Raw genomic sequence first — 24,502 nt, 5'->3', positions numbered from 1 at the left:
GATTTTCTGCTGTAAGAGAGAAGATGGAAAGAACAGACTGTATTAATTTTATGAAAGCACAAATAAGAAACTGGACTGGTATTCCATAGCCGGAGTTGTTAAGTGAAAGGGAACATCATGTGTATGCTCCAAACCTGGCATTGAAAAAGTAACCTAGACTTTTAATAGTAAAAATGCAGTCCTACCAGCAGAAGGAGTTAATTCTGACAAAACTGTGGCAGAAGGGCAAACTACTGAAAGTGTGAGACAGTAGAGTGTTTGTGGAAAATGCTTACTGACTGTACACCATAGAGAAGAGGAGTAAATGTATTCCACTAATCAGGGAATGCAGAGAAGCAGGCATGAGATTTAAACTGCTGTACCCAGCTATCTTCAGAATTTTTCTGTCCTGGGGGGACAAAATCATTTTTTGATGCAGAACATGCTAAGGAGGAATTGCAAATGTTTGTTCAACAAAAAGAGAGCTGTGAAACAGAAGAAGATTCTGCTTCTTATTCTTCTGGTAGTAAAGACCACAGAGAAACTGTGTCAGTGAAACCTTTTCTAGTGTTTCCAATGGAAAATGCTTGAGAGACAGAAAAAAGTACAAGAGTTGACTAGAAGAACCAAGAGTACATTGGAAAGAATCATGAACTGTATTTGGGAGGTGGAGATAAACAGGAATAAAACCATCAACTCAGAAAATTGATAAATAAATGTGGGCTTATAAAGCATTAATTATAATTGTGAAACATGACAGAACAAGAAAACCTGAAAATATTGGGCTTTTTTGACTTTGTTAAACTTGTAGAGGATTCTAAACCAGTGGTTCCAAAACTTTGCAAGCTGGAGGATCCCTGTAAATAAAGGAAATATTTTCACGGACCCCTATATTTTGGATTTTGTTAATATTAATAAATAATTAATGTTAATGCAACACTTGAATTTTAAAAATTAGTTTTAGTTTTAAAGGATTACGATTTAAACAGACTCCAGCTTCTAAAACTGTCTAATGAGCTAAACATGCACTTCAGTTAATTTCTAGAATGAGTAGTAGTGCATTAAGGCACTTCCAAATATTATTAAATGTTATTATTTCTGTGAATATTGCTAAGTTATGTTGAAAACACATAATCAGGCACCAGGGCCAATAACTGAACTCCAGTCACCTGGGCTGTACTGAAAGCTGTAGCAAGGGTTCTAGCTATTATGAAAGTAAACTTCAACAGTACAGTAAAAGTAAGAAACATCAAATTGCTAGCATACATCCTCTGAACCTAATCCTAAAATCACACGTTTAATTTTAGTTACAAATTAAAAACCTAACAAACCAACCAAGACAGTTCCCCCATTTGAAACAAACTGCTAATTAATCTAAATGCAGTGTTACATGCGCAGTTAACAAGAATTCTCACTTCTACTTAAATCCAATGTACCACTGCTCCTCTCTGCAAATTTGGGCATGAAAGAACCCACAACAATAAATAATGCAACATATTGCCAAATCAGTATTATGAGTAAGGCGCTAGGTGAGTTGGCATATAGTTAAGGGGAATGAAACCTGCTTTACTAAAGCCTTGTTCAAGCTGAAGAAATCCGAACAAAGAGAAAAGTACTGCAGTGAGATGGTTTGATGTTTAATACTCATTGAAACACAAATCTGAAATAAGAAAACAGTTTCTGGTATCCAGCATTGTGCCAGTAATGAAGCAACTCAAATGATTCCCACTGCATTACTTTTATGTGCAAGTTTTCCACACAGAAAAAGTTGCAGGCTTTTCCAACAACTGCAGGTATATAAAACATGCTTTACAATAAATATTAAACAAGAGTGAATAAAAAGGAAGTCTAGCCCTGTGATATATACTCCAGCAAATTCCCAAAAAGGTCACCATTTGGACAAGAGTATAGTCCAAAAAAGCTTTAATCTCATTCTGTTAACTACATATTTCTTCATTCTGAGTGATACTTTTTTTTTAAATAAGGCTATTATATGCAAACATCTATGCTCTACTGTTATGGTAAGTTTACTTATTATACAACCGTACTATTTATTACTGCATAAAACAGTTTAACTATTCCAGATCAAAAGTCATTGAACAGTGAATGCTTCAACATTAGCATGTTAATTTTTGATGCATTTTTATGTATGCAATGAAAAGCCCACAGACCTAACAGGTAAATAGTAGCAACAAGCAAACAAACAAATAAACAATGTCTGCCTCATATGTTTGTAATAGTCAGTGTGATGAATAGACACAAGAGCTGTACTTATCTTGATAATAGTGTGCTAAAAATCCTGAGTAGGACCCTTGCTAAATATTATGGCTGCCCTCTAGCACTGAGAAATCAATGTGAAACAAGGTCATTATCAAACTTAGGTAATAATTCTAGAATACGAACCAACTGCTGGTTTGTTAATGCAAAGACAATTCCCCTCAATACACTAACTATTCATTGTATTGTCTTTAGTATTACAGTGTCTAAAAGGGATTGTCATGTATATGTATGACAGATGCAGGGAAAAATGTGTATAGGTATTATGTTATAAAGCAGCATCAAAGAAATGTAGGCAGTGAGGTTCAAGTTGCTGATGTTGGTGACACAGTGTATAAGGCTCTTTGACTCTTTAGTACAGGTTTATATACATTCCTTACTGCAGACCAGAGCTTCACTCTTCCTTCAAGTGCTAATACTTATACCCAATTTTGACAAAGTGCAAACAGCATTTTTCACTGACAGAAACTCCCAAATTTCAGAGTACTAAAAGGAAAGGGGTTGGATGATATATCACTTTCTAACTGAAGTCAAGGTATTACCCAGATCTTAAGAGGTCACTACAAAAACACATAAACCTGTGATTTACAGTACAGTAGCTTGACACACGCAAACAGGTGCTGAGAAAGTACATGCTTTGTGAAAGAGAACTCAGCCTCCGGTAGTAAAAATTTACCAAAAGTAGTAATACTAATGCACATATTTTAGTTGAAATGCAAACACAGTCGTGTTTTTATCTGTTTGTGAGTGTGAGAGCATATGTGTGTGTGTTGTGTGTGTGTGTGTGTGTGTGTGTGTGTGTGTGTGTGTGTGTGTGTGTGTGTGTGTGTGTGTGTGAAAGGGACAGAAATGTGTGTGTGATTATATTAATAAAAATGCTTTTAAGTTTCTGTATGATGCAGTATAGAGAGGGTTTCAAATCAAAATACATTGCAATTAAAAGTGTTAATCATTATTTACATTTATGTCAATAACTGTGTGATGGATGATGATATTTCTTTTCCACTAAGTCCAAAATATCAGGTTCAGTATTGGACAGGTTTATTCTTAAGTCATGCTCAACATTCAGTCTTTCACTGTTTATTTTTAGGTAAAGTAACGTGGGAAAGGCTCGCTTTCAGATATGTAGAAGAAAATGGAAATAATTTCTGGACGGCTTTGTCTGCTAAAACCAAAAGTCAGACTGTTTTGTTTAAAAACAGTTTTTAAAGAACCATCACATGACAGCTCTGCCAAATCATCTTGTTCTGGGGTTGTCAAATCATTGATTTCATTTATTTCTTAGCAACCAAATGGATCTCCAATCCAGTTCTTAGATGGAAGAAAATAAAATCTAAAGGTTTCTCTCAAAATTCTCAAGTGTTCCATGAGTAATTCAACTATTTTAGGTCTAGTTTTTCTTCAGCACTTTGCACAAATTCAGATAAAGTTGAAAATGAATAGAAGACAGTCCTTTTCAGTTAACTTTCCAACAATTCTATTTTTTTTATTATAGCTTCTATTTTATTTTCAACTTTAAACATGTCTACACAAATTCCTTGAAGATTTAAATTTAAGTTCATGTAGCAGAAATTATCAACTAAATATGCAATCTTTACTAACCAAGAAAAATCATTCAAACATTCTGTTAAAGGGAAACTTGTTTTATCAATTAAAAAGACTCTTATTATATCATGAAGTTCAAAAATGCGATTCAGAACCTTCCCATGTGACAACGAATTAACTTCAGTATGTACCAGTAATTGTTTATGATCGCTTCCCATTTCATCACACAAAACTTGAAAAATCCTATTATTTAGTGGCGAGCCTTAATAAAATTTATTATAGCTACGGCTTCATCAAATGTTCTTTTTAAATCAATTGGCATTTTTCTGGCAGCAAGTGATTCACGATGGATGCTAAAATGCGTCCAGATTGAATTTGATGCTTCCTTTTTAATCAAACTTATCATACGTTTTATTGTTCCAGTCATAGCTCAAGCACCATCGGTGCAAGTTCCAAGCATACCTCTCAACCATATCAAATTCCTTGGTAAATACCAGTTTTGAGGGCAAAATATTGGGGTGCCACAAATTCCCGCTTGGCCCCTTTATTTCCCAAATTTCCTGTTCTTTTTTTTTTTTTTTTTTTTTTTTTTATTATTTTTACTCCTGACGTCATCACATGCAGGACGTGTGCAATGATGTCAGCTTCTGTAGGCCGGTCTGTGTATGAACAGCGCAGCTTTCTTCCCCAGCTCGGCTCCTCTTCCAGGACCAGCAGCTTTACTTATTTAATGGCTGTATGTTTGTTTTCCCCTGCTCGGATCCTCTCCTCCAGCCCAGGACAGGTAAAAAAAATGCATTAAGCAGGAAAAACTTTCTATTAACGGGGGGAGGAGTGTGCTACATTTGTACAGCAGCTAGCTTATTTTACTTTTCCACTTTTACTTAGCAGGAGGAGTATGCTATCTCTTTTTACTAGGCGTGTGTATGCTGCATTTGTACTGTGCGCGGCACAGCAGCAGCAGCTAGCTTCTTTTACTTAATGACTGGTGCCTGGATGCAGGCAGGGTTACATTTGTCAGCTCTCCACTGTTTTTACCTTAACAAAACTGTAACTTTAATGGCCATTTGTATGATTACTGTGTGCACTCATTTCTTTTCCAGTCAGCCGGCACTACATTTATTGTGATTCTGTACGCAGGTTAGCGCTCTTAAGCACTGTTTTTATGCAGGTAAAAAAGGAGTGGGAGCTTAGCTAGCTTCTTTTACTTAACGGCTGGTTTGAATGGCAGGAGTGTGCTACGTTTGCTACATTTGTACTGCTACTTAATGGCTGCAGGCAGGGTTTTGTTTGTCAGCTCTCCAGGGCTACGTTTGTTAGCTTAATGGCAGGAGGAGTGTGCTACAGTTGTGCTGTTGCTTAGCTGCTGCAGGCAGGGTTTTTTTTTTTTACTTTAACAGTACTGTAATTTTAACAGCCATTTGCTAGCTTCTTTTACTTAATGGTAGGAAGAGTTAAGGGCTGCAGGTAGGGTTATGTTTGCCAGCTTAACGGCAAGAGGAGTGTGTTACATTTGTACTGTTACTTAACAGCTGCTGCAGGCAGGGTTATGTTTTTTTTTTACTTTAACAGCCATTTGCTAGCTTCTTTTCCTTAACGGCAGGAGATAACGGCTGCAGGCAAGGTTATGTTTAACTCTTCAGGGTTACTTTTGTCAGCTTAATGGCAGGAGTATGATTACTGTGTGCACTGCATTTACATTTGTCAGCTCTTAAGCACTATTTTAGTGGCAGTTAGTGTGCTGCTTTTGTTTATGTGATTACAGTGCAGCTTCTTTAGAGGCATTTACTTATTGGCTGCATTGTTTATGTGATTACACGGCAGCTTCTTTAGAGGCATTTACTTATGTTGAACATATGCTGAATGTAAGATGGTGACATTTTTGGGGAAAAACTGCTTCACAGCATAAAAATGAACGTTTTTTCTGATGTACAATTATGCTGACATGGGAAACATGGAAATGCACAAAACAGACTGATATATAAAATGGAAATGATTTTAGTAAGTGTAGTTTGGATACTATGGCGGTCTGTATGTGAGGAAGTATTATATAACAAGTTGTGGGAGTGCAATATTTTATTAAGAAAAAATATGTTTACGGTCAACAAGAAAAGGGCAGAGAGGATGAATTTTGAGAATATATTGAAGATATATTTCCTTTTCAGTATTGTTTTTGAAAAATGTATAAATATTTTGTAAGACTGTGCAAATAATTTTTTGAAGTTGTAAATAAACTCCTGAACTCTTTTCAATTAAGTGTCGTGGGATTTTTTTCAGGGGGAGAGAAGTTTACTGCTTATGCCAAGTCTGCTTGTGTTAGTAGCACAACAGGTAGAATACTTACTTTTGATGCAGAAGGCTATGGGTTCTACTTCCACAGTGTGTAGCTAGATTGCTGATACTGTACTGTGTTGTACTTTTAAAGGGGGTGGATGCTGCAGTTCTGAGAATGTCTTCTTTGGCAGAGGTACGTAGTAACTATGAACCTATTATCCATTCCCTATTGCAGTATTACTACCTTATCATTTTTTTTTAATGTAACATGGGCAATTTATTCCTCAAGGGCAGCAGGCACTTTATTTGTAGCTAAAACAATGAAATATTAAGCTGTTTGCTAGCAGCAACCTATTCATGTTACAGATTTTACAGATCTCTTTAATGTGGAATTATTTAGATGACTTTTACTTCTGCAGAGATTGTGCACATTTACTGATACTGGTGGATTGTAGAAGTTTGAGTAGACATTTATGATGGAAATGTTCTGAACTCGGTAGTTTTGGCATTATTGGTTCATGCATTTTGTTTCATTGTTCACTGAAAAAATGTTCAAAACAATAAATTTAAAATGCGATCTAACAAGTGTGCTGTATTATACAAGGAATGTAATTTAATACAGTCAGGAAGGTGCATCAAAGAACACATGTATATTTTGTGTGCAAGGAGCCTATGATTTGAAAACATTGCAAAGGTAATCTTTATCTGCCACTGGGCAGATGCATTTTCTTTGAATGTGGGTTTCAGTGCTGTTTTAATGAATGTGAGTTTCAAGGTCAGAGACATTTTACTGCTAAGTCTATTTTTATTGTGAGACTGTATTACTTTTAGTAGATGTCTATTAGTGTTTGTGTTATAAAATGTAAAATAAAAGTTTTAAATGAAATCCAAATAATCATCGTAGAAGTAAAGCAGTGCATACATTACAGTGTTTATGGTAAATGGGGCAAATAGGCAAGTAATGGGACATTAGAATGTCTGCACGGGGGAGCTGTGTATGGGGAGCCCCATTTGATTTTGTGAGGGGGGAGTAAGGGAGGCAAACTCAAAGACAGCCCCAGGCAGCACAAACTCAAGCTACACCACTGATCAGTAGGCCATGGAGAATGATTTTTAGAGGTCCTAGCAAACTTTAATATTCTTTTGCTAACATTAGAATATTGCCTACCATTAAATGCCCTGGTTTTACCACAAAACCCACATACTGCAAGTCACCAAAAACAAAATCTTAAGGTTCATCTTCTCCCTTCCCAGTGAACATCATTGCTACACATTTTTAAAAAAATTACTACAGGGTCTGGGCTGAGGCCATATTTTGGTTGTCTGTTCTTCAGTTAGCGTTTGAAAGTTGGTATTCCACAATTGCACAGAAGTGGGTGGAGTTACATATTTATGTATGCAAATGTTATGTTAATTAGCACACAGATTTGTACCTATTTTTCATGCGCCTTTGTCCAGATTTTTCATGTTTCCAGGTTAAGAGGTATGGTTCCAAGGCATTTTGACCAACTTAGTTCATTCATTTTTACAGAAATCATTTAAGCAAGTGAAAGTGCTTCACCAGTAATGTGAGTGGGAAGAGGCTTGCAAAATAAGAAATCTTCATGAAATTTACCATCAAATTTGTATTAAATGAAAGCAGGTAAATTAGCATTGTTGCAAATATCCGTGCTTTCATCAAATTGTAATGAAAAGTACTGACTCTTTTGTGCACATCAAATCAGTTGAGGTTAAATGTTGTTAGACATTTCTGTGATTCGATCACTAGTTGTAGTATCTGATAAAATTGACTGTAAATCTCTGGCAGCTTTATTCCCCACCCTTCGCGTAACCATTATTTTTGCAGCAAGTAAAATGAAATTTTCACCACTTGTATGTGGTTTTCCTGACTTCACGAGAGATACTTCATATGACGCGGTCATGCCCTGCTCATTATTGCCAGTAGTTGTGTTTTTTCTTATAACTTTTTGATTTGCTTCCATTTCTTTCACTTTCATTTAGAAAAAAAGCGGTCAGCTTGCCAGTATATTGTTTATGCTTTGACTGAAAGTGATGCTTAAGCTTTGCCGGCTTCATAGCTTCATTTGGTAGCACTTCATAATAAATGACGCATAAAGGTTTATCAACATTATTAACAGAAATACTTGTAAATCATATTTTAAGTACTCGGCTGAGTCTTTGTGTCTTGAGTACTAGCGTCGTCTTTTCATTTTTTGCTGCTGAAAAAGGTACATCATCATCTTCAAATGACTCTGAAGCGTTCTCACTATGTTTTACTGTACCTCTCTTCAACCAATTACCATTTCCTGGAATTTAAAAATATAATTTAAACACTATTTAAATATCAATAAAACTTCACAACTACGAAAGAGAGGAACGAAATTTTAACTTACATTCACTTTTGCAAAACAACTTACTGATATACCAACCAATACTAATACAAACAATACTAATAGAAATTAACACAAACAACATATAATCAAAATATATAGTCCCTTAACAGCTAGTAGCAAAGTAGGCATAGCCTGTAGTTGCAGAGCTGCACAGACTGCGTGCAGTGCAGTTGACTGCAGACCGTCTTTGGATTAATGTTAAACAAAGAATATATTGAGTATTATCAGTGTTTTTTTATATAAACTAAAAGGTTGCAGTATTCATACATTGTATTTGGATCACCTGCCCAGTGAGCCCACTCCACACACACACACACACACACACACACACACACACACACACCCATTACAGTGTTCCATTACATTACTTGGCTATTTGTCCCCAGTTTCCATAAACACTGATCAAAACTCTCAGTGTGCATGCTGTTTTCTGCTTTACTTCTACAATCATTACGAATTGGCTTTCTGATCAACATCGGATTTTAGACCCCAACAAAACAAAGCTATTACTTTTCTCCCCCACTCAAAGGTCCTCAATATTATCCTTCTCCATTAAGTCTAATAATGGCACCATAATCTCCCCTGATGTCTACACGAAACTCCTAGGTGTTATCGTGGATAACAATCTTAAATTTGATATGCATGTCAATAAAACTATCAAAACCATTAATAAAAAACTTGGCTCACTGTATAGGATTAAACCATTCCTAACCCCACCTGCTAGAGCTGCCATTGCCCACTCTCATCTACTCTCTACCCTTTTCTGTGCCTCCCCATTTACTTACCAACTTAAACAAAACTGATCTTAAACTCTCTAGCTGCTATAATCACATAGCTAGATTTGCCACTGGCTTGCCCTACAGAACACATCACTGTAAAAACCTAAATAATCTTGGTTGGCTAGAACTGCCCAGGCTAATTCAGTACAACCAACTCATAATGGCTCATATAGAACTTAACCAACCTGAAAGTACACCTGTACTTAAAAACATTATCTACCCCTACTGCAACCTCAGACCACTTTGCTCATCTAATAGACTGGTAGTTCAAACTGTCAAATCCAACAGCTCAGCCGGTGACTCTCTGTTTGCCAACTCTGTTGGCAAAACTTGGAACTCACTGCGTGCTGACATCACTCTAGAGACTACCCTATCTCAAGTCAAGAAAAGTCTCAAGCAGTATTTCAATTCTCATTGGTTATGTCCTTGCTCCAAGCCTGACTAAATCTTTAATTATATTTGTGTACCCATGCTATTTTCACCTGCAGTTTATTTGTGTTGTAATTTGTTAAACTATATCACAAGTTTGTGAGATTGTATAACTTACATGTCTCAATAGAGTCTGTAAACTGTGCTTAATTTGTATTATGTCATGTTTGCTTTTGTAACTACCTTTGGAGCTTTTCTCCCCGGGCCTCCGCTGAAAATGGACATGTATCCATTCGGACTATCCCGGTCAACAAATGTAAAATAAATAAATAAAAATTGTACTTCAAATTTTATAGCACAAACATTGATAGACATTTGCTAAACAAAGAAATACAGTCTCACAATGAAAACAGACTTAGCATTAAAACTTCTGTGACTTTGAAACTCGCATTCACTGAAACAGCATTGAAACCCACATTAAAAAAAATGCATCTGGCCAGTGGCAGATTAAGTTTACCTTTGGACTGTTTTCAAATCATAGCCCCTTGCACATATTTTAGGACCATGCAAATGTTCTTTGATTCCCCTTCCTGATTGTATCAGTTATTAAATGGGTCTATATTAGATTATTTAAAGTTTTATTCAGTGAACACTCACATGAGCGAAAACATTGGAAATCGAACTTCTTATTGTGCGGGGCTGCACCCCCCCCCACACCCCCCAACTATATATTCCAACTTCGAGATCGCACTACAGTGAGGAAAGGGCAAATATCCCACTCCTCACTGTACCATGACCCCACAAACACCCTTTCTATTTCCAGCGTTTTTGCTCATGTGAACGTTCTCTGAATAAAACTTTCAATAACTTGTATAATACATCACCACTTGTTACAGCATGTTTTAAATTTATAGTTTTGAACATTTTTCCAGTAAGCAATGAAACAAAATACATGAACCAATAATGACAAAACAGCCCATTTCAGAACATTTCAACCATAAAAGGACACTCAAACGTCTGTCATTACAGTCCACCAATATCAGTCAATATGCACAATCTCTGCAGAAGTAAAAGTCATCTGAATAATTTCACCTTAAAGAGATATGTAACTAATGAAGAGGTTGCTGCTAACAAACAACTTTATATTTCACTGTTTCATCTACAAATTCAGTGCCTGCTGCCCTTGAAGAATAAATTGCCTACTATGTTACATTAAAAAATGGTAAGCTGGTAATATTGCATGGATGGCAAACTGAAAACAGGTGTATAGTTACCAGGCATCTCATCCAAAGGAGGACATGTTCAGGAGTGCAGCATCCCACACCCTTGAAATACAACACAGTATCAGCAATCCATCTATATGCTGTGGGAGTAGAACCCACAGCCTTCTGCATCAAAATGCAAATATGCTATCTGTTGTGGTACAAACACTTCTTTAAAATTATATACCACAATGGTAATAACAATTTGCTAACTAAATAAAACACCTGCACATTGTAAACAGACTTAGTGTGAGCAGCAGTAAACTTCTCTTCCCTTGAAGCTCACAGTTCCTTGACAAATGCGCCTGAAACTCAGTCCCTTGAAAAATGCAGCTTGGTAGTTGGGGTAGAGAAGATTCAGGCTCTTGTTTCCTGTAGCTAAAGTACTGAGTTTGAGTCTAAGCAAATTACTAACAACCTGCTGACCATAACTAGGGCATTTCCCTCTCTCACACGCACACCTGAATCATATGAAACCTGGACAAAACCTAAAATAAATAGGAACAGATTATAAATATTGTTCTTATGAACTTGGAAAATTGCCAGAATAACAGGATTTGTGTTAGTATGTACTTTTCAAATCTGATTGTGAAGGATATTAAGTCTAAAATTCAAATGTCTCTTATTACTTAGCAACTTCAATCCTTTTTATTAGGAACGGATGAAAATATGGGGCAAAAATCTGGACATTCTGCAAAAACCTGGACAGTTGAGGGTATACTACCTACCTCTTACACACACAAGGCCATGTGCTCTGAGACCACATCTTCTCCACTTTAAAAAATTGCACCCCATACCTCTCGACCTCTTAGTCAGCCCAAGAAATCTGGACAAAGCCACAGATAATGGGGGAACACAGTCCCAAAAATAGGGACACCTTTTAAATATTGCTTCTACAAACTTAGAAAGTTGATACAAAAACAAGTTTTGCATTAGTACAAATTTTCTAAATGATATGAAGTCTAAAGCTGAAATGTCTGCCATTATTTTATAATTTCTGTACTCGATGGTTTGCTAGGGATTTGCCAGAAGAGCAGAATTTTATGAGAAACAGACGAATAAAAAATTTGAGATAAAAATCTGTACATTCTGTGAAAACCTGTACAGTTGAGGGGTATGCTAAATACAGTCCCAAAAACAGGGGCACCTTTTAAATATTGCTGTTACAAACTTAGAAAGTTGATACAAAACAAGTTTTGCATTAGTACAGATTTTCTGAAGGGTATGAAGTGTGAAGCGCAAATGCCCAATGTTATTTTCTGACTTCAGTCCTCAATGATTTGTCAGGGATTTGTCAGAAAAGCACAATTTTACGCGAAACAGACCAAAAAATTGAGGCAAAAATCTGGACATTCTGCGAAAACCTTTACTGTTGAGGGGGTGTACTACCGACCTCTTATACAGACACACACACACACATGGCCATGTGGTCTGAGATCAGAACTTCTTCACTTAAAAACATTGCACCGCATACCTTGTGAACTTTTAGTTATCCCAAGAAATCTGGACAAAGCCACAAATAATAGGGGAACACAGTCCCAAAAATAGGGACACCTTTTAAATATTCCTCTTACAAACTAAGAAAGTTGATACAAAACAAGTTTTCCATTAGTATGAATTTTCTGAAGGATATGAAGTCTAAAGCTCAAATGTCTGCCACTATTTTCTAACTTCAATCCTCAATGATTTCCCAGGGATTTTCTAGAAGAGCACAATTTTATGAGAAACAGGCCAAAAAAATATGAGGCAAAACTATGGACATTCTGTGAAAACCTGTACAGTAGAGGGGTATGCTACTGACCTCTTACACACACACACACACACACACACACACACACACACATACACCTCTCTCCCTCTTACACACACACACACACACACACACACACACACACACACACACACACACACACACACACACACACACACACACACACACACACACACACACACACACACACACACACACGTCCAGGCGCTCTGAGATCACAACTTCTCCACTAAAAAACATTGCACCCCATATCTCATGACCTCTTAGTTAGCTCAGGAAATCTGGACAAAGCCACAAATAATGGGGGAACACATTCCCAAAAATAGTGACACCTTTTAAATATTCCTCTTAAAAACATAGAAAGTTAATACTAAAACTAGTTTTGCATTAGTAGAAATTTTCTGAAGGATATGAAGGGTAAAGATCAAATGTCTGCTGCTATTTTCTGAATTCAGACCTCACTGATATGCCAGAAAAGCAGTTTTATGAGAAACAGACCAAAAAAATATGAGACAAAAATCTGGTCATTCTGCAATTACCTGAAAACAGTTGAGGGGTATATTACTAACCTCTTACACACACACACACACACACACACACACACACACACACACACACACACACACACACACACACGGCCATGTGCTCTGATAGAACAAGTTTTGCATTACTATGAATTTTCTTTCTGAAGGATATGAAGTCTAAAGCTCAGTCCTCAATGAATTGCCAAGGATTTGCCAGAAAAACTCAATTTTATGAGAAGCAGACCAAAACTATGAGGCAAAAGTCTAGACAGTTGACTGATATGCTTTCTATTCAAAGCCTTAGGGGAAAAAAAGAAAAAAGTTACCTTCGGGGTCTTTCCAAAAGATCGTCTCAGTCAACTCTGCAGTACTGGTAAAAGGAACTGACCAGTATAAAAAAAACTACATTAACTGTCTGACTGGAGGGAAAGGAGCAGTTTGTTAAAATTTTCCTCTAAGTTCCAACTACCAAACAGGAAACATAGGGCAAGCAAGCAGTTGTTCTATGTCAGCTGCAAACGTGGAAGTTATTACTTCTTATTCCTCTGTAAAAACACAGGGTAAGCAGCTAGTTAGACAAGGAAGTCTCTTTGTTTTATTTTTTCTTTCTTAATAGAGGTGGTCAGTCACTGCAGAAGTGAGAAATGGAACTCCGTGGACCCCTAAAATTCATCATATGGACCCCTAGGGGTTTACAGACCACAGTTTTAGAATTGCTGCCTTAACCCATTAAACTGTCTACTTAACAGATTAGGTCATGGCTACAATTTGACTCCCAGAAAACAGCAAAGTGTAAAGACTACCCATCTTCTTTTTGTGGACAGTTTAAAACTGTATAGGTCATCAGATGAGCAACTGAAAGCACAACTGCACGTGGTCAAAACTTTTAAAGATGATATAAGAATGTTATTTGGTCTTGTTAAATGTGCAAAAACAACTTTTAAAGCTGGAAAGCTGCAGCACCAAGAAAATATCAATTTGGGATAGGACTTGAGCAAGAGGGAGTGTATAAATATTTGGAAATTGATGAAGGATCAACAATAAAACATGAAGTGTAGTACTTATTCATAAGTTATTTTTTATGCTTTATCACTTGAATGTTTTTTATGTCCTGCAACAGAATAGTGCTAGCATAACTAGTATTTACTGTGGAAGTCTTTATTGACATTGTGTGGTGATTGGCTGATTAATTAATTATGTATGAGATTTGTTATTTAAGAGCACTGTGGAGATCTATTATTTGTTCTGATGAAGTCCTGCTTGTTATAAGTGATACAAGTGCTCAATGTTCTGTATTTTATTTAAATATAAATATTAAACCATTATTGTGCTGTCAGCAGTGTTCTACGTGCACCATTTATATTTGGCGTTATCCTTAGTTTTCCTTGGATTTAGTTGTTTGTTACCAAGGCTATCTCCCATTTTTGTGGTTCTAAACCTACTGAGTCTGCTAACAGAGGTAGTTTCTCCTTATCTCTATTAGCTGAGTCGGTTTTCAAGGCTGTGGAAAGGGCCTTGACCAGGCTTTGGAGACAGGTGTGTGCACTGTGTTCGGATCCTTCTCAGTTCTCAATAGATCCTCTCCATCTTTCCTCTCATTCTAGTTGACTGGGACAGAAAAATCCACTTAGCTTTGAGTCAGCTCAGTGTTCAAGCTCCTCATCTGATTCCGACGTGTCTCCATCATAGCACCTGAGGCATGGCCCGCGAAAGAAGATATGTAAATGGAAACACTTTGGCTCTTCTCCCAAGTCTGTCACTGAAGACACAGACGTAGATTACAGAGAAGGATCCCCAAGACACCCACCTCCCTGAGGATCTTACTTTTGGGACATTCTGGAATTGATGAAGCGGGGGGGGGGGATAGTTCACAGATGCTTTTTATGATGGGTCCATGTTCCTTGAAGCTTCTGTGTCTGGCCCATCAACATTGTGGGTGGTTTCCACCTCCTGATGTCTTAATAGATGGTGTTGCTCAGAAGGCTTGGAAGAAACCTGATGTGGCAGAGCCCATTCCCAAAAAATAAACAAAATCTTGGATGATCGGAAAGATAGGAAGCATTAGTCAAAAGCCCCCCCCCCCCCATAGATGCCAAGGTGGTCGCAACAGCCACAAAGAAGGAACTATCTGAGGAAAGTTCCTTGGTCCATCCCTCTAACAGGGAGCCAAGGGAGATGGACAGACTAAGGAAAAGAACAAATGCATCAGTGACCTTTGCACTTCAAGCACTGAACTACCTAGTGCACCTGACATGTTTCCAAAGAGACTTGATCTAGGAGTTTTCCAAGTCTCCTTTGGATAGCTTGCCTTTGGACATTCAAAGGATGATGGATGCCCAAATATCTGCTTTGCAGTCTACTTCAAATGTGGCTATGCAACTGCTGTCAGACGCAGCTAATGGTACATCAAAGGTAACCGGTACAGGTGTTACCATGCAATGTCATGCCTAGATGCGGCTATGTGATTTCACAGAAAGCTTCAAGGTGTCCATTATCAATACCCCCTACAACAGTTCCACGGTGTTTGGACCAAAGGTAAAGAAAATGATTACCAGAAGTGAGCAGGAGGGTAAGATCTTGTCTGCTGTGAGAATCCATTTTTCTACTCCTCAAAGATCCTTTTCAAGGAACCAAAGAGGAGGTAGAAAAATGTAACTCAGAAAAAATCCCAAGGTTTTCACCAAGTCACTAAAGGGGATAGATCTCTCCAAAGCAGAGTGGAGGCAATTTGAATGGATGCCACCCAAGAGGAAGAAGCAGACCACAAAACTAAGGTTTCTGTGGACCTGACCCTTCACTGAGAAACCTTACCAGCGTCCCTGAATGGTGATCCAATTGCTGCACTGTGGAGGCAGTCAGAGGGCACTTACCTTTACACCCTTAGGCCTGGCAAACCATAATTTCTGATTCATGGATGCTGAGGATAATCCCCAGAGGCTATATCATACCTTTTTTGTCAGTCTCAAAGAAAATATCAGTGATTTCTGATATACCACCTGATCATTTAGAAATGCAGCAGCAGAAGTACTAAAGTTTCATACCAAAAGAGGCATCCAGGTGGTCACTCCAGTTCACTTAGGATCTGGAGTCTATTCCAGGTTCTTTTTAGTTCCAAAGAAGACGGTGGGACCTCAGACCAGTAATAGATCTCAACAACATAAATCAGTATGTTAAGCAGACAAAGTTCTGGATGGTCACGGTGAAATCCATGCAACGTGCCATGAGCAAGGACGATTGGATGTGTACTATCAATCTGCAAGGACACCTTCTATTACATCAAGATCAAAAAGCACTCCAGGAGGTTTTTCTGTTTTCTGCTGGGGACCAATATCTGCCAGTTCAGAGTACTGCCATTTGGTCTCACAACAGCCTCCCAGGTGTTTACCTAGATTATGGCAGTGGCAACAGGTCACCTACAACTGCAAGGGATCCAAGTCTTCCCTTATGTAGAGGATTGGATCCTAACGGCTACCTTCGATGATGTACTATTGCAACAAAAAAATTCCTTTTCAGTCTTGCAAACCAATTGGGAATTTCAGTCAACTACAAGAAGAGCAAAGTGTATCCCACACAGAACACAGAATTTGTAGGGTGCCAAATAGACACAGTCCAGCAAATTGCAAAACTTCCTGTTGTGAGATTCCAAATGTCAAGGCTCATAACTTTTCAAGTGATGAAACATCAGCGCCCACAAGTAAGACACATTCTGTGTCTTTTAGGGTTGATGACCTGCACTGTCACACTGGTCCCTTTTGTAAGATATCACATGGGAGTCCTACAGTGGACACTGGCAGTACAGTAGTCAGAGAAATTTCACTCCCTTCACACCAGAATCTGACTTACTCAAGTATGCAGGAGTCACATAAGTTGGTGGATTACATTTCAGTATTACAGGGCAAACCTTTTTAGCCACCTAAGGCCACAGTCACCATTGATGCCTCTCTTCTAGGGTGTGGCGGGGTGTATTTTGAAGGGAAGAGAGTTCAAGGGATGTCGTCATCAGCAGAGGCCAGCCTTCACATCAGTTTCTTTGAGATGAGAGCAGTCCTCCTAGTGTTGCAGGCTTTTCAGAACCTCCTGCCCAAGGGCATGGTCCCCATTCACTAAGACAATATGTCAGTGGTCTTGTACATCAGCAAGCAAAGGGGAATGGGTAATAAGTTCATACCCTCTCTGCTGAGAGACCATGGGAGTCTGGTAATGAGTGATGTCTTCACTGTGCTTTGTAGTGGCAATGCACATTTCTGAGACATCAAGTACTCTAGCAGATAGGTTGAGCAGGAGTATCCCATTACCTCACGAGTGGTCTCTCAAAGAAACACTGGCAACAGAAATCTAGAGATGCTGGGACCAACCTTGCTGCAACCTCTTTGCTTCCTACCTCAACAACAAATGCAGCAGTTACTTTGCCTTTATTCTTCCATGATGCATTTTTGGTCCCCACATCTCTTTTACACCTTCCTGTCGATTCCCCTTCTCCTGAAGTTAATTCAGAAAGCCATAAGGTGCAAGACCAAGATAATCCTCATTGTCCCCTTTTGGTCTCAACAGGTATGATTTTCCTTCTTTTGACCTCACCTACTGCACCCACCATGAGTACAGGATCCCACTCTGGATCTGCTCAGTCACCAATCTGCATTGCCTCTGCTGGATCTTCAATCCCTGAAACTAACCACAAGGTTTCTCCAATTTTAACGATAGCCAGAGACTTCAGGCTTTCCTCACCAGTAGACCATATAATTTCTTATTCTCAGAAAGACTCACCAAAAAGGCTTACAAAAGCAAACAGAAAATGTTTTCTGTTTGGGCATCTTTGAAGTGTTTAGACCCTTTCTCAGCTCGTTTTAGTGATACTGGATTTTCTTTCTGAACTTTTTCTGAGAGGTTCCAGTTACTGCACTGTAAAAGTCCAGATGCCCGCCATCTCACATTTTCACATAGGACATAATGATTTGTCTGTTGCATCACTTAGGATAACCAAAGCTTTTTTTGAGATCGATTGTTGAAGGTCTAGTTGCACCATGGGATGTTACAATATTTCTAGTCATTGACTCAGAAACCCTTTGAACCTGCAACATCAGTAGATTTCAAATCTGTCACTTTGAAGATTGCCATCACTTCAGCAAGACAACTTTTGGAACTACAAGTACTTTCCTGCAAGCCACTTTTCCTTATTTTTCCCAAGGATAGAGTTTCACTGAAAACTTACCCCTTTTTCCTTGTAAAGGTAGCATCAGAAACAAACTTAAATCAAATTGATTTGCTTGTATTTTTTCAAACATTTTTACCAAGAGTGAACACACCCTTCATACCGTAGATGTCCATAGACAACTCAGATTTTGTTTACATTGTACAATGGACTGTGGAAAAATCAGACCAGCTCTTTGTTTCCTTTTCCAAGTCTAAACTAGGTCAGCATGTATCAAAAGTTATGCTTTCTCACTGGCTAGCAGATTGCATTTCTTTTGTTTATAAGTAAAGAGAGTTGTCTCTAAATTCTAAATCCAAGGCTTACTCTACCAGAGCAATTGCTACCTCAAAAGCATTTGAAAAAGAGTACCTATTAGTGACATAAGTGCAGCAGCGAGTTGGTGAACTGTTCATACCTTTGTGTTTCATTACAGATTGGATGTGCAGTCCAGAACTTACGCATCCTTTGGCTCTGCCATTCTCGGGAATGTCTTTCCTTGAGTCCACCCTGGCCCTTTTTAGGCAGCTTGAGAATCTGTCCCACGCATTGAATCAGACGAAAATGGGCACTATCATATATGAAAGCTGTGTACTTAACGTTAGATCCGTGTTTTCCTGTTTTCGCCCCTGTTCAACATCCCTCTCTCATTCCCCTTTCCAAATTGCCGTTTTACATCTTCTGGGGCTCAATCAGTCCTTGACAGGACCCTGTCTGTTTCCAGCTCCATATCTCATTCCATCGTGGACAGTACTGTGGGCTTCTTTTTTTTTTTTAATTCCCTCTTTCAGTTTTTAGAAACATCATGGGATTAGAGCATTTCTCCCCAGGCCTCCACTAAGAATGGGCTTCTACCCAGTTGGACTTTCCCACTAATCAAATGTCAGTAAGTAAGTAAGTAAGTAAATAAATAGTCAGTAAACTTGATCTGATGTTACTCAACTAAGAGGAAGGATTGTGGGTAGGGGAGGAGTCAGAGCTCTCGGATCCATTACTGTGGTATAAGGCACCAATACTGGATCCAACTGGATTTAACAACTCATATTTTGAACTGGATAAAAATAGGACAACATGGATCTATAACTTTAGTTTCTTAAACAACTGCAGTATCTTTCGTTTACTCTGGGTGGTATATATTTGAGTCTCAGGCTTTCTTAAAAATCATTATTTATTATAGTAGTAAAAACAGCTGCTACAATCCATGGCAAATGTTCTACAGTCAGCATTCTGTGCTCTCATAGTTGAAAAACAGAAAAATAACTAACAAATTTTAGAAAATTACATTTGCTAATACTTAATGTAATGAAATAATCAGGCTGATAATACTGGTAAATCCCACTTAAAAAAATCAGACAGCATGTCTGAAGAATAAAAAAAAAATTTGTTATAGAATTCTCACAATCTATTGTGCCATTGACTCGAAACCATAACTACAGATACCACTACAATGTCTGTAGTTGTTTTTTAAGATGGTAACATGATGGTTTCTGAGAAGGTGTGGATCATGAAAAGTTTGGGTAATTAGGTGGTACCTGCTTCTAACAAGAAGACTTGATGGCTGTTGAACTTGATGTGTACTACTACAGTAATAACAAATGCAATTACGATATATAGATGTATTACATTATTGGAAAGTCACAGCACAGCATGAAAGATAACTTTCCTGCTTTCTAATGGGTTCTTTATATTTAAACTGCTACTCTGACTTTCTCATGCATCAGCAGCATTAAGAAATACAACAGCACTAATCTCACACTAAGCACAGCTGGAAAAACTAGCAAAGTTATTGTTGATCAAAAGCTAATGGGTTACATTTATTAATATCTGAACTGGCAATTTGACTTTTTCTAAGGACCCATGACACCTCACCTGTATCATAATACTGAGATCTGATTCCCTTACTCAATATCTGAAGTGTAATGTCATTCTTCAGAGCATAAGTCAAAATCTGAAGTTAACCCTTGAAATATTTCTTGTGGACTTTAGACATTAGTGTAATTAAGTAGGAGGCTCAACCTAGCACCAAAGTGTTATAAATCTTTTTTTAAAACAATCTGTTTCAGATTTTCATTGCAAAAGAAAACAAAAATAAGACAAGAGGGTGATTGGAAGATAATGCCATGTGCAATACTGCCCGACAGGATGTTTATTAATTATTATTTATTATACAGTGACTGGCCATTGACATTCAAAAACGTGCATGCTGATTGGTCAACCCAACCAGCATGCCCATTATAAAATCCAGCATATTCCAATAGACAAAAATGTCACTTTGCCCATATTTTCTTCTATTAATATCTATGATCAATTACTGAATCATATTAATTCATCAGAAAAAACAGCCGTACAGAAGCATAAAATAAGACATTTTAACCATGTTGTGAAGTTTCTAATTGAAGGTGTTTGTTGTTAGGAAGTGTTCCACATTTTACGTTACATTCATTCTACATTTTGATGATGGAAAGTTGAGAACTATGGTATGAATACTTTAACAGATGTAATCGAACTTTCTTTTAAATACGGCAGAAAACTGCAATATCACATAAGAAACGCATTCTCAAATAAAGGCAGTACACACCCAGCACGTTTTAAGAAATAAAAAAGTAAAAATCAAGTCCTTTGCACTAGTTAGGACAAAGTCTTTTATATCAATAAGGGCTACTTATTTTGAACATGAGAAAAGCTAACATCCCCACACTAAACTCTAACAAATGTGGATTTTTATAGGACACCCTGTTACTCTGTATTATTTTGAATATTTACAAACCAAACTTGAAGATAAGTGCTGCTTACTTACTATAAGAATTTGAAAAACAGTGTGTGCTGAGTATATTCAGTAATCTTCTATATACATACATAAGTTATATTTTCACATAAATACTTGCTCCTCGATTTGAAAAGTCTCGCTTATGCACAGCAATTTTTGAAAAGTCCTAGTAGACAGCTGGGCCATAAAAAGAGGATACCCTAATGTTTTTTTCCCAAAAAATAAAAAAATACCTTTAGTTATATCGTATAGTACAACAGTTGTTAACTAACTGTGCATCTGTTGTATGTCCACTGAAATTGAAGATGTAAGCCTAATGGGAATAATGTTTGTATACTTGATAACAGGTAATTTATTTGGCCACTTGCTTTCAGTCTCTCAAAGTACATCAAAAAAGCCGAAAGATATCAGTGAAAAACACAAAAGAGCAGCAAACTGCCCTTATACAAGGCTATTATTAATGTCGTTGTGTAATATCAATAACCCATGGCTGGGTGTGGGTAATGCTGGATTTACCCATGGTTGGCCATGTTTGGTCACTCCGGCTTCGCGTATTAGAGGAACAGCTTTCCCATGTAGTGAGTAGAATTAGTATTGAGAAATTAAGCCACATCCATCCATCCATCTAGCCAGTACTGTTAAGTTGCATCCTACTCCTGTAGTGACTCCATGTGCAGCTGCTGCCTTTCACACAATTTACTAAAAAAGTTGTGAATGCCAGGTCTTTCTTGTATCACACACACACACACACACACACACACCATAGGCGCCAGAAGCTGTTAAAGACTGGGGGGGGGCAGAGGGTGACAGGGGCACTTAGTGAACTAAAAAGGGTAATTTTTTTTATAACTATTTGCTACCACAACATAGGTTCACTTGGAGGACATTTTAAACTTAGCCAATTCCCTTTTGGTGCTTAAATTAACATTTTCTGATTGGTCTTAGCTATCCCCATGGCGGATAATTGTATATTAGCCCTAGTGAGAACAACTGTGATCATACCATAGATAATTTGAAGGGGGCCATGTAAGGGATGCAGCATTTAGGAACTGCATCTATCCATTAGTGGCATGAGGGGAAATCCTGGAGTACATTTTCTATTACCCATCCTTAGATCCAAGTTGCATTTGAATGGATGAGCTTTGCTTTATTTTTATGGATAGTCTGTTCCAGAACAGTGGTAGTATATCCATCTCTCCACAACATTCAGTTTAGATACCTGGGCTGAGTATTTCTGATGCCATTTTTCTTGCTGATGTTCAGTAGGTCCGTCTGTATTATGTCGGAGGATGCTTTGTATGCCAGACATGTCACCTCTAAGCACTCTGTAGGATACTGACTATAGTAATAAATCTTTGATGTGGTCCATGCAAGACCTATTGTTTAGGACTTATTTTATTATTTATTTATTTATTTAACATTTGTTGACTGGGAAAGTCCGACTAGGTTCCACAGAGCCTGTTTTCAGCGGAGGCCTGGGGAGAAATGCACCAGATGCATGTCTTTGGAATGTGGGAGGAAACCTGAGTACCCGGAGGAAACCCACGCGAACACAGGGAGAACATGCAAACTCCACACAGACGGCACCCCAGCTGAGAATCGAACCGGAGAACCTCTTGCTGTGAGGCGACAACTTTAACCACTGCATCACTGTGCCGCACTTGTATCCTTTTAGTAAGGTATCTCTGAAGGTATTCCAGTTGTTGCATGGGGCTGGACAGATACATGCCAAAGTGGGCATTATACAAAATGATTGACATAATGAGAGCTTTGTAAAGGGGGACAACAACATCCCTAGATCTAGTCACAATCAATTTGTTTATAAGCTGTGCAATATAGAAAGGCTTTCTTATGACTCTGGGCACATGTTGGTGAAAAGTTAGGTCACTGTACACACAAGTTCCCAAATGCCAAACAATTGGATCAATTCTCAGAGGGCATTGTCATGATTTTGACACCAGTTATTATTTGGGACAAACCTTCCTGCATGATGGTTAAGTCATTTTGGGATTCAGTAACTTCTCCTAGCTTGCAGTCATCTCAAACTTAGCTGGCCAAAGCTCTTTGGTATTTCATTTTAATTTTGAGATGTATATGCCAAACAGAAAAAGTCTCAGCACCAAACCCTGGGGGACTTCATTGGTGACTGGTCTCTTCCCCTGTTTTGATCTCCTGCATCCTGTGAGCCAAGTTGGCAATGCAGCTGGTGATGTAGGTGTTTGCTCCTACATTTATTCATCTTTTGTACAACACCTGAGTAGGGGATTGTGTCAAAAGGCTTGGCCAGGTTAAGGTAATGTGGTGTGAACTGTTTTACCTTCATCCCTTGCTTTGGTAACAAGAGTAAAGCTTAAAATTTGCCCATGATTTTGAGACTTTCACACTTTCTTCTGGGTTGTTTTCAAACACATTTTTAGGGCCATGCATACATGAATGCATTCCTTGATTCACCTTCCTGATTGTATTAAATTATATTCCTTGTATAATATAGCACACTTGTTAGACTTAAGTTAGAGCGCATTTTTAATTTATTGTTTAAACATTTTTTCAGTAGGCAATAAAATATAAATGCATTAACCAATAATGACAAAACTGCCCTATTCAGAACATTTCCATCATGGAGATCTAATTCTACACGCAACTGCATTTTAAATTTGTTTGAACATTTTTCCAGTAGGCAATGAAGCAAAATGCATGCACCAATAATGACAAAACTGCCCTATTCAGAACATTTCCATGATAACAGTCTACTTCTACACACAATATATAAATACAGAATCACAGTAGAGTGTAAGCCATAGGCATGTTGCACAGCTTCTTGAACTTATTTTCAATTGGGGGGGGGGACAAAAGGCCAAAAACCAGGGACACATTTTAAACATTGCATGTATAATTATAGAAAGTTGTTTGCATAAAATGTTGTGTTACCACCATGCATTTCACTGCCAAGTCTTGAACCCAGAACCCTGTGCACTACAGTCAGAGCAACATACCACTAAGCTAAACCAGCAGTTTCTTGAAAGACAGGAAGACAAACTTAAATGGCTATCATATCATTTAGTGAATTCAGTTCTCACTTCTGACCATAGCTCTCAACCTCTTAGCACAAAAATGCAGAACAAAGCCAATAATGGGGGAATACAGCCCCAAAATAGGGGCACATTTCAAATACTGATTTTATAACCTTAGAAAATTACTAGAGTAAAAGGTTTTGTTTTACCACTCCTGCAAACCAGAGGAACAGAACAAAAATGTGAGGCATAAATTCACAAGTGATGGTGGCTAGGGACTTTAGGCTCTTTTAACCTGTACCCCTCTAGCCACCAGATGTATCCTGCTGGGGGCATTTACACACACACACACACACACACACA

General features: G+C 38.0%; 1 protein-coding gene across 1 annotated transcript in view; it reads left to right on the top strand.

The window, feature by feature from the left end:
* QPCT (glutaminyl-peptide cyclotransferase) overlaps positions 1 to 24,502 on the top strand; it is a 1,088,038-nt gene that overhangs the window by 1,015,538 nt on the left and 47,998 nt on the right. The window lies entirely within an intron of this gene.

This window comes from Protopterus annectens, chromosome 1.part0 (assembly GCF_019279795.1).
Source record: "Protopterus annectens isolate FY-2018-M chromosome 1.part0, PAN1.0, whole genome shotgun sequence".
Taxonomy (NCBI): domain Eukaryota; kingdom Metazoa; phylum Chordata; order Ceratodontiformes; family Protopteridae; genus Protopterus; species Protopterus annectens.
The sequence above is the reverse complement of the archived record's forward strand: the minus strand, read 5'-3'. Positions and strand labels throughout refer to the sequence as shown.